Raw genomic sequence first — 12,395 nt, forward strand, 5'->3', positions numbered from 1 at the left:
TGGAACCAAAGGAGAGAGAATTAAAGTCACTGCACACCTGGAATCACTATCACTCGAACCCAAAAGTCAAGCAACGAAAACTTGGTATCATTTTAGACTCTGACCTCAATTTTAACAGCCACATCAGGGCAATCAACAGATCAGCCTACTACCATCTACAAAATATCTCGCGTATTAAAGACCTTATGTCCAAGCAAGACCTTGAAAAACTTGTCCATGCATTTGTCTTTAGCAAGCTTGACTACTGCAACAGCATCTTCACAGGCCTCCAAGAAATCACTCCGTAAACTCCAACTAATTCAAAATGCTGCTGCCAGATTCTTAACCCGGACAAAAGAAAACAGATCACATCACTCCAGTGCTGAGATCGCTGCATTGGCTTCCAGTAAGTGAGAGAATTGATTTTAAGATTTTATTGCACACATATAAAGCACTAAACGGGCTAGGACCCAAATATATCAAGGATCTCCTTCAGCGGTACAAACCTAGCAGACCCCTTAGGTCTTCAGGCGCAGGCCAGCTCACTGTTCCATTTGTGAGATCAAAGTGTGGGAAAGCAGCCTTCTGCATCTATGCTCCTAATGCATGGAACAAACTCCCAGAACATCTGAGAATGGCTAGCACTTTAGAATAATTTAAATCTGGCTTTTTTAATTTAAATGTTGTAATTTCCGAACTGTTAAACATGGTTTTCTTTCTTTTAATTGTTTTGTGTGTTTTTGTATTTCTTCTCACTTTGATCGTAAAAATGTATTGTGTTTTATCTGTTTGATCCTGTAAAGCACTTTGAATTGCATCACTGTATGAATTGTGCTATACAAAAAAAGTGACTTGCCTTAATGTAAACTTGAATGTCAGAGTTTCCACTATCAGTAACATTCAAGAAGTCACAGCAGCTGCCAACAGTGCAACAGCAATCTCATTGCCTCATGTTACCTTAAATACAAATATTTTAAATATCCAGTGTGGTACACGCCAAATCCAAGTATGCATCCGTCAAATTCAGAGATCCTGAATGAAGAAACACTTTAGATCAACTGCTTAACTAAATGTTAATGATGTGAGGACTGTAAACACTGCAGTGAGGAGGAATCCTTTCTGTATCACTTCATATTCAGGTTAAAGGAAAAGCTGGAGGAGAGAGATTTGTCAAATCAAATTAAACTCCTCCAAGAAGCGGAGGAATCAGCCGGTGAAGCCTCAGTGTTCAGCTCTCCTGTGAGCCGCTACTCTTCCTCACACAAACAAGATAAACCGTCCCGCAGTGTTACCAGTTAAACAACTTAGAAAAAACTGCAGTGTTAGTCTGTTTGTGTGTGTCAATGTGTTTCTGGGGCCTTGTGTTTGTATGTGTCCTGTTTTTTTTTTCCACTGATCCATCTGTCTTGCTGTCTCCAGTGGAGAGATTTCTGTGTGGGCTTCATTTCGTCATACAAATGAGAGCATGTACACAAACACTACCTTCGTCCACTGAGTCCTCAGAGATACAAGCGATTAAGCAACCTAATACCCCCACCTTTGGTCTATGTGACTGACAGGGGCCGCACAAAGACCCAGCACGAGGACGAGGAAATACTAGAGCCTTGTTTTGAGGAGGGGTGACAATAGGCCGGTGAGACTGATACTGCTCGGCTATTAATAGCAGCGAGCTCACTTTAACACTGATGACCCTGATGGCTGTGACTCAGTGTGTGAATCATCTGGACCAACGGTCTGTTTTCCTTGGTAAGATGTAGCCAAAAATATCTTGTTTTTTGATTTAATTTTAAATTGAATGCTCACGATTATTGCCAAAAACAATAAAAAGAAAATACATTTTTACTTCTGCATTGACTTCACTTATCATCACAACAGAATCATGTCTTATCAAATCAATATTCTTCATCCCAATTTTGTAAGATTTATGAAAACTTTCTCACTAAGAATGATATATTTAGACAACAAAGATTTGCTGGATTTTATGTATATAATCAAATCTACTAGACTCCTGGTACTAGGGTGGGTTAAAAGCAGAGAACACATTTCGCTGTGTGTGCTGTGTGCTCTGCATGTGTGACCATTAAAAGAGGGTTTCATCCCTCCGATTCTATCTATCTAAAATGCCTAAATCATAAAATTAATCTTAAAAACAACAATCAGTTATATTGCATTATTGCGTTGACCTAACTAATGTTTTCAAGCAAAATATCATACAGGAGAGCAGCAATTTGCAAATAATATACTGTGTTTTAGTCCATTTTGGTCTCATGTTTACCTCTCTGACTCCATGACTCACTCTCCTAAAACAGGAGCAGTGGGTGGCAAATGATACATAATGGTACATTGTGTTACCTAATGCTATCTGGGCAATCACAGAACCGGCTGGACACTGTTCCCTGCACTTCAGCCGTTTGCCTTAAATTTAGACGGATGCGGAGTGAATGTGGACACTTGAAAACTAAGGCTGTATATTATGGTATAATGGTGTAAGCTGTTTAGCTTCAAGTTCGTTCAATACCCCGATATTCCCAAATGGTACAAGTAGGTAGTTGTTCCCATGATGAGGACCAGAGGGTATAAGGGTACGACTTGCTGACAGCAGAGAATAGATAACAGAACTCACACGAAATAAGGAGAAAGAGCTTCTTATTTAGACTTACAGTGTGCTTAAATCCAATGCTAACTGTGAGGCTGTCAGAAATGTACTCAGTGTTTTTCCTACATTCATTTTTTAGGGAAACATGACACTTGATAACAAATTCTAATTATCTTTTTAAGATGTACCTGATTTTTTATGTCAACTGTACTTTTCTAGTAGATAGGAAATTTTAAAGCAAAACACTCATTTTCACACTTTTTTAGTAAACAGAATATTTTTGGGTCTCAGTCTGACAGTCGTACAAAATAAGACATTTGGAGACGTTGTGTTGGCTTCTGGAATATATTCAATTTTATGTTCAAAACTAAATTATTTACCATTTACTTTAAGTTGTAGAAGATACAGCCGGTTTTACTCCCCTGATGTGTGTTTGCAGTAGACATTTTTGGCATGCTAAACGTCTAGGCTTCTGGATGTTCCCAAAAACTTTCCCAGCCTCAGCAAGCCCCTTCACAATAAACTCCACATTTAAATCAATGGCACTGGCACACACACCCACACCCACACACACACAGACACACTCTCTCTCTCAAACACACACACACACACACACACACACACACACACACACACACACACACACACACACACACACACACACACACACACACACACACACACACACACACACACACACACACACAAAAGAGTCGAGTTCAGCCACTGAATCATAAAAACCTTTCCTCTGCACCTCTTAGTGTCACCGCTCATCTCGTCTAAAGAGCCTTTCGGGTACAACAATGCCAACCCTCGCAGTGTGTTCTGGTTTGTTGCCAGCCGGTAGCTCGTGTTGAATGCAGCCGCCATTCAGGCCATTCACTGGTCTTTTTTCTCTGGCGCTCACACGCTACCAGCCTCAAATGCCCTCAACGAGGTGTGAGAGTGTGTTTCTTCTTTGTGGAATATGTGAACATGGGATTGATCAGTATGCTGAGCTGCAACTTGGCAAGAGTGGACACATGAAACACACAACCCTGTACTAATGTACCTGTGAGGACTCATTTTTACAGAGCATTCCCAAGTCCTTTACCCTAACCATCACAGCTAAATGCCCAACCCCGACCACTATCCTAACCCCAAACATAATCTTATTCTAACTCTAAAACACGAAATAGTTCTCAAAAATATACACACGTTAGTTAGGGAGATTAATGTGTGAGAGTAGGACACCTGATCTCAATTTGCTTTTAGCTCTCCAAGGTCCATGTGCATTAATTCATTAGTCCCAGTATGTGTGTGTGTGTGTGTGTGTGTGTGTGTGTGTGTGTGTGTGTGTGTGTGTGTGTGTGTGTGTGTGTGTGTGTGTGTGTGTGTGTGTGTGTGTGTGTGTGTGGTTAGAAACAGACTGGATAAGTGCATGAGGGATGAGAGAGCGTCTTGGATTACTTCTCTATGGACCACTATGAAGAGGGTCCTTGCATAGGCGGGGGTCAAATGACTGAGGCGGGGGATAGCAGAGCAATCACTACTGTTAGCATGCTAATCTACTTTAACAGATTTTTCTGTATGAGTTTGAATGATTTTCCAATTAATCAATTATGTATGCACCTCTGCATGGTTTACTTTCTGTGACTGTGAAAGTAGATTAGCATTGTTCCACAAAATGTGCCGCCTGACATGTTGGACAGCATGACTAACAGAAGCACCATCACAACACTTCACTCTTTGTTTCCCCAGTACTTAAACAGCAACAGAATACAAAAACACACCACAGAAACTCAAAGGGAACTTTTGGAATCATAAATTCATGTTTAGGTTTATACAGTATTTAGATTTGAATTGATTTTTCCAAACATTTCTCCCACTAGGGTCGCCCCGTTATCTCAATGAGAGCATGACTAATTTTTTTCCTGTTCCCTATTCATTGTACAAATGTATATTAATGAAGCATACTGATGAGGAATGAATAACTTTTCTTCTTTTAAAAAGTTTGCAACAATCACAAACAGGAGAATAGGATGAAGGGAAAGAGATGAGTAGGAGCTGAAATGTTAAGCTTTACGACATATCATTTCGTAAATTAGGCTGAAACCCTAGATTACGAATGTGTCTGATATTTGGTATATTCAGTGTATGTTAAGAAATATCTTTCTGTAAACCTTATACTTTCCTCTGACAATCACATCAATCATTCTGAGCTTCATGTCTTCACAAAACACACAAACTTAATTCTTGAATAATCCATGCATGAGTGTGCATGAGAGTGTATTTATGTGTAACAAAAACAGCCTCAGCCAGCGTTGCGTATTAAGAACAGGAGCCTAATTTTTAATGCCTGTATAAATTAGCCTCACCATGGCAACAGCAGAAAAAACTGGGATGAAGTGTGTTACGTAAAACAACGGTTTTGAGCCAACTGCCAAGAAGTAGGACACACACCCTCGTGCTACAGGGCCAGCGCTGTTAAAGCACCAATCCTAATTTGGGAAAAAACTTTTTTTTTTAATTCAGATCTTTTACAGATGTTGCGTTAAATGTCACTGTTCAGCGTCTTTTAACTACTTTTTATTGTCTCTTCCTTTCTAATTTTTAATTAATGTGTCAGGAAGTGCGGATAAAAATAGGAGGAAATGAAAGAATAAAGCAGCCCGGGGATGAGGAGAGATTTGACAGGAGAGAAGTGTATAAAAAGATGTGGTAGTGCAGTAACAAGATACAAACAAGCAGGCGTCTGTTGAAACAGAACACATCCCAGAGATTTCAGTGATGATCTCCTGTTTGCATGACTAGAAAAGGACTAGCATGTTCCAACACACCCTGCAGGTTGCAAGCGTGTGCCTGAAAGCTGCTCAGTTATTTCTTGATGGGTCCATGTGTGTGAACTGGTTCAGTGAGGAGGGTCACTGCTGGTGCTGCAAACTGGGAAAAAACTGGCTGCAGGCTGCGATCCCTGGGCCAAGAAAATACATTGTGTCTTTCTGTTTTTCTTTTCCTGTTATCCTGTTCTGAACTGAAAACAAGAGTGAAGGTTTTGTATTACGTGTGCACATCAGCTTGTTAAGGACCTCTCAAGTGTCACAAACAGTCAAATAGAAACTAAGGTGGCTTTACTTTGTTCTAATTGCATGCTCATGTTACACTACAAAACCAATGCATGGAAATCAAGTTTCCCTCAACATTCCCTCAGAAAAACAAGTTGATATAAAAATAGTGCAGCAAGACATCATGGAAATTCAACTCTTAACAGATTACAGTCTACATAATTCCATGCATGCACATAAACGAAAAAGAATAATCTAAAGATGAAAGGCAGTATGTTTTAAGCCAGCTTTCATCACATGTTCCATTAACCTGCTGACCATTTTTAAAAGAGCATGTTTTAAATCCAAAGTTACCTGCAGTTAAGTGTGCAACTTTGACAAATCTGCCTGCAGGCTCATGATCACTGCACAGGAATGTTTATGAAAAGGTGACACCAAAGTAGAGCAAATGCTAATGTGATTAAACAGTCCTATACAGCAGAAAGATGAAAACATGTATTCCTTTTAACTTCAGAATTTGGCCATTTAAAACTTTTACAGGCCAGAATAACTCCGGAAAAGAGCCCCATTATCAGGAATGAGGAAATGTTGAAGTTTCTCCTGAGAAAAGAGGGCTTACTCATCTTAACCAAAAGGTTTTTGTAAAAAAAGAATCTTAAAAAGTTGAATAAAGTGAAGGAGGGAACTGTTTAAGGTTTGCAGCTTTACTGGTTAATGTCAATTGTTGAAATGTATGTATTATGTGAAGTTTAATTACTACGTATTAAATAACCCTGTAAACAACTTCCTTGAGTCAGCTGACTTTACAAGTGTGAACATGCCTCCCTGGGTATCAGCATTCAAAGCATACACACACACAGTCTCTCACACAGTCACACACACCAGAAGAAGATGTTGTAAATAACTTGAACTGTTGACATTCAGGAATTCACCAAAAGTTTTGAACCGGAGAATAGAGAGCCTGTTTTGGCTGCAGTCACCAAAGGGATGATAACTTACATTTTTACACTCTGACTTAAGACCAAGAGTCACTGGCTTGTCCTTCCAGTCATCCCATCACAAAGACAAAACACACAAAAGTAACAATGGGCAGAACAGAAATGTCCACACATCCTGTGTGATGCAGGTATGCAGCTATGACAGCTCAGGTACAAAAGGAATCAATGGCTTGGTCAATAGTATTCTCTACATATGTTAACAATATCTCTCTGTAACAGTCATTTTGAATGGCAACAATAGAGAACAAATTCCTGAAGGAGCGCAAACATTTTACAAAAACACAGAACTGTCAATGGGTAGATACTAAATACCTGATGACTTATTTCAAAGTCAGTTTATGCAACCACAAATAATTAAGAAGATAAAAAAGACCGACCAAATTTGGCAAGAGATTTATTTTCTGTTCTTGAACGACCTGGAACAATTTACTAATGAAGACAATATACAACTGCTAAAACATTTGAAGAAATATGGAGGCGTGTGCTGCGGTGTTTAGAGCGTTGGTGTTCGGATCAAGGGGTCACAGGTTCAAACCCCACTGCAGACAGCATGTCGTTGTGTCCCTGGGCAAGACACTTCACCCCAAATTGCTCCTGTGGGGATTGCCCACAGTATTGAGTATGTAAGTCGCTTTCGATAAAAGCGTCTAACAAGTGACATGTAATGTAATCAAGAATAATTTTGTTTTGAAATAGATAAAAGAAAACGATTTTGGCAACTCATCTCTTGCGCTTCCTTACAAAGAATAATGCAGAAGCCCTGCTTTAAATTGTTTGTTGACAAGAGATTTACTCATAGGTTTCTTGAAAATGGGTCAATCAGACTTAAAAAGCATTAAACAACTTATCGATTCAATTAAGCTATAAGCTAACCGTCTGTTAGCAGTGGCTTAGTATTTACCAGAGACCAATCGTGGTATTATTATTCTCATCCCTCTTGGCAAGAATGAATACGTTCTCCAAACTACAGTTTAAAATAATTAGTTTTTGTTCACGTATGCTTCACCCTGCTTATCAGGTCCTTATCTGTCCAAAACTCATCAAGCCGCCTGAAACCCTGACCCAAATAATCAAAATCTTCCGATCGCAGACACTCCTATGGCGAATGATTTAACATCAGAAAACAGCCAACACTTTATTAGGTCAACGATAAACTTGTCTAACAATTAACTCAAATAAGCTGAAAGTGAACTCAGTCATCTGAGGCGGTTTATTACCAAGACAGATTGGGAACTGGATTCTTCACAGAGGGGACGTGACTGTTGTGAGAACACCAAAGTGCGAAAATTGAACCAAAGCCAGCTCCATCACATGAAAGCCGAAAGAGGTCAGACATTGTGCCAACGAACTGCAGAAATACACACACGCATCATTAAAACTGACACATAATCATAAAATATGTGTATTTTAGGCAAGAGTTGGATTTATATGCCATTTTAATCAGTACACGTAATTAGCATTCTTTATTTCCTACTTTAAAGCCATCATGTTTGACATTTCCCCGCAGCATTCGAAGGCACCTTCTGCTCTCTACACCCCAGTGTGTCTGTAAGTACATTCACATTCCCCCAGATATCATTATGTTGCTATTATAGTCACTCAATTCTAATTATAGGTCATCTGTGTCCTTGTGAGGCTGTGCAGTGCATGCAGGAAAAATTAAGGCCAGCACATGAAGTGGCATTAAAATGTAAAGATGGCCAGATTAACTGAGGCGTGTCTGGACTGAAGTTACATTCAGGCAGCTGCGCCTGACATTTCAGCAGCGGGGAGCAGCGTGTAATCACTTGTGAGAACTGTAAGCCATACGAAAATATGCACTATCCAGATGAATGGATCGAAAGATTATTTTTATGAAATGTATCACTTTATTAGACAGTGTAGTAGAAAGTAAAAGCAGCTGAGAGACAGGAGCTTAAAACACAAGCCTGTGATAAGTCTGTTGCTGAGCGAGCGTCAACACACTGACAACAAAGCCCTTGAATACTACAGCCATCACCAGAAACCCTGCTAATGCAGCACATCCTCAGCCAGTGTGTAACCAGGATGATCCATTCAGTATCAGTGCTGCTTAGCAGGGATTATATATAAACAAACAATAAAAGCAACTAGCAGGGCAATCTGAGGGTGCAGTCGTCATCCAGGGCTGTTTTCATAAGTGAAAGATAATGCGTGATTCTGATCTGTTCCAAAATGTCATACTTTGCCTAACTTACATCCTTCAACCAAGTTTCATTAAATGGGTCAGAAGTTTTTTCCATAATCCTGCTGAAAAACAAACTGAAACATAACTTGACGGTGGTAATAATGAAACATATAAAAACTGTAAGGCCAACACAAATTGCCAATAGAGTGCACTGATCCGGATGAGCCTGAACAATAGTTTGTTCCTGTGTAGATTAGTCCAACTGATTCCAGACAGTGACACAGCATGCAGCTCCTGAACACAGCATTTTTGGCATCAAGGATTTCCAGGAGACTTGGATCCTAATTCTTGAAGGCCTTTTCTGCTGAGCTTGTTTGACCATTAAACAGGCTGGAGGAGCCTGCCTGAAATTATTAAAAGACTAGTCAAGACAAATCAAAGTTGTGACTGTTAGTTCATCAAGTTGTCTCTTCTCAAGGAATTGTGTAAACTAGAACTGATTGCACACATCAAAGTGTATAGGTCTTAGGAAGCCCCTTAAGTTATGTCACATGGGTCAGCGTTTTGATATAAATCTAGGGATGAGCGGAGAGAGAAGTTACTAGAACTCTTTAGCCCACTCCCCATTTCTACTTGGGCCTAGAGGCTTAATTATCTGAGCACAACACATCAGGGTGTTGTACTGGGCCCTCTGCATTCTAGTTGCTTTATGGTTAGTGAAGGCATAATGCTTTGACAAAGAAGAAGAATACATGGAGCAAATAAAAGATGATGAGGTTGTTGCATAGATTTGTATCCTTCTTTTAACGGTCCACGAGGAGTCAGACTATAATATCAATTGTCTTTTTTATTTATTTAACTTATATATTCACAAGTCATCTTATTGAGAACATCCATGCAAAGTAACAATAAAACATAATAGAAGTGATGCAATGGGAGCAGTTCTGCAGTGTCACATTGTCTATTTAGAGAAAGCATCAAACCTCACCAGTAGCCATTTTAATCTTAACTAATACATTATTTCAAAGTGGATTTTGTTTTCAAAGACTGAGAGAGTGTCCTCTCATCCCCTTCCTCCACCCTCTCATTCTCTTCAGTGTGCCATGTGTATATTGCTTTGATGGATGTCAGAATGACATAATTAGCATCCCCCTGCATCCGGTTCAGCATGAGAACCAGTTCCCCACTTGCTCTTCCTCTTTGATTTGTCCATTAGCCTGTGTCAGCCTGTGAATGAAAGTGACCACCTATGCTGCGGCGCTGGAATGCAGTTACCATAACAGGATTTCACTGGTTATTTCAGCTCCATTTGTTATTTTTAGCAGGAAAAGAAAGACAACATTCTTTTCACTGATAGCTCCTACTATGATAACACAAGCTCAGAGTGTTATACAGCTATGTGTAAATTAGCTGACCATGGGAAACCAGCCAGCTATTGTCACATTAACTTGGGAAGATGGTAGAACTGTGAGGTGTGCTCCTTGGTTTCAGGACAAAGCTGTACTTGTCACGAAAGGAAGACAACAGAAGGGCGCACAATGTGTGTTACTGACCAATTCTGAATTCAGAAAAAAGACACTTATATTATAATTGTATAAGCAGGCAGCCACACAAACACACTATGGCCTACTTCATGGTCCACATGCTTCATGTTTTTTGTTTCTAAAGATGTTCTGGTTTAATCTGTTTCAGTAAACCTTAAATGCACACTTTCCCTATACAGCAAAGCAATAAACACTGTGGGTGTGATTTACAAACAGCAGTCACAGATAATTTCTGTGCCACACATTCCTCCTGCAGCCTTGACTAAGCCATTACCATGATGTTATAAAAACAGAAAAGCAATTTACCAAGCGGCTGGGCAAGAAAGGAAAAATGACGGAAAGACACACTTCCAGATCTTCCTGAAATGAGTTCTTCCTGGCAGAGAAGTACACCCTAGGGGAGAACTGTTCTCTTTTTCCTAAACTGTGTTAAATATTTTAACTAACTGCAGAGATTATCACGCTGTTTGGGCGAATTCGCAGCAGTGAGCCGGGCACTAAATTAAATCAATTTTACAGCTCTGCTACCATGGCCACTTGTGGATCATTACATTGTAAATTAAACACATAATGCATCAAAGTTGTACATAAACATGAGCACAGTCACTACTTAAACGTTCAAATTGTTGTTAAAACTTTTGATAAGTATTTATCAAAAGTATTAACAACAATTTTTTGCTGTTTCGTTTACTCTTATCTCATCAAGAACTGTGCCAGTTCTTGATGAGATAAGATTTAACGAAACAGCAAAAACAAACAGCAAGTGTAGAGACACACAGTCAGAGACAACAGGGACAGAAACTGATGAGTCAGAACCTGACAGTAAGAACACACAAGTCTGTACATCTTTGGATGACGCTTCAGATAAGCAGTTATAACGACACAGATAAATGTCATTCATCTGCAGTTTAAAAAGCTGATCATCAAGTGAACTCATTCACCTGCCTGCTCACTAAGCCCAGCCATAGACACACAGCTGTTCACATACTTCAAACCTTGTATCCAACATCTGTTCACACCGAGTTCTCCTGTATGGATTACATCCATCTTTGATTCTGATTTTTATGGCTTGTCAGCTTTTATCTGCAGTGTAAGCCTGAGGCCGAGCTGGGAAGATGAGAGGGAGAAAAGGGAGGACTTGCAGAAAAGGTCAAGAGACACTCGCAGTGTTCCCAGTTTGATGTAGCCTATAAGCAGAAGTGCCTAGTGGGGAGGTGTAGCTGAATCACGAGCATGATTTAAGGTCTTAATAATCACACAAAAAAGATAAATTGTGCACTACAGTACAGTCAAATCTCGTGCAGCACTAGATAATTTCTTGCTCCAAAAGTCTTATACCTAGTCAACTCACCTTTTGTTTATTGGCTCTTTAATTTTTAAATGCTCTTTTTATGAGAACAACCACATTCCAATCTGACCTTTCTTTTTACAAGACAGGTAAAGAAAGACACAATGCAATCTTCCAGTGTGATGTGACATTTAGGGATCCACCACCAACATGGATCCGCACCAGTCTGGTTTCAAGGCAGGTCACTCAACAGAAGCTGCTCTCCTTGCTGTCTCTGAGGAACTGCACACGGCTAAAGCAGCCTCCCTCTCCTCTGTCATCATCCTTCTGGACCTGTCTGCTGCATTTGACACGGTGAACCATCAGATCCTCCTTCACACTCTCCAATAACTTGGAGTTTCAGGCACTGCACTTTCCCTCCTCACCTCATACCTCAAAGACCGTACCTACAGGTTAACTTGGAGAGGGTCCGAGTCCGACCCTTGTCAATTAACTACAGGGGTCCCTCAGGGCTCTGTTCTTGGTCCCCTCCTCTTCTCCTTGTACACAAACTCGCTTGGATCAGTCATTAGCCCGCATGGTTTTTCATACCACTGCTACGCTGACGACACCCAATTAATTCTGTCCTTTCCCCGCTCAGAGACCCAGGTCGTCGCACGCATCTCTGCTTGCCTAGCAGACATCTCTCAGTGGATGTCTGCTCATCACCTCAAGCTCAACCTTGACAAGACTGAACTGCTTTTCCTTCCGGGAAAAGATTGTCCCACTCTTGACCTAACAATCAACATCGGCACCTCTAT

Source organism: Notothenia coriiceps, unplaced genomic scaffold (assembly GCF_000735185.1).
Source record: "Notothenia coriiceps isolate Sejong01 unplaced genomic scaffold, NC01 NC01_scaffold00011851, whole genome shotgun sequence".
Classification (NCBI taxonomy): Eukaryota; Metazoa; Chordata; class Actinopteri; order Perciformes; family Nototheniidae; genus Notothenia; species Notothenia coriiceps.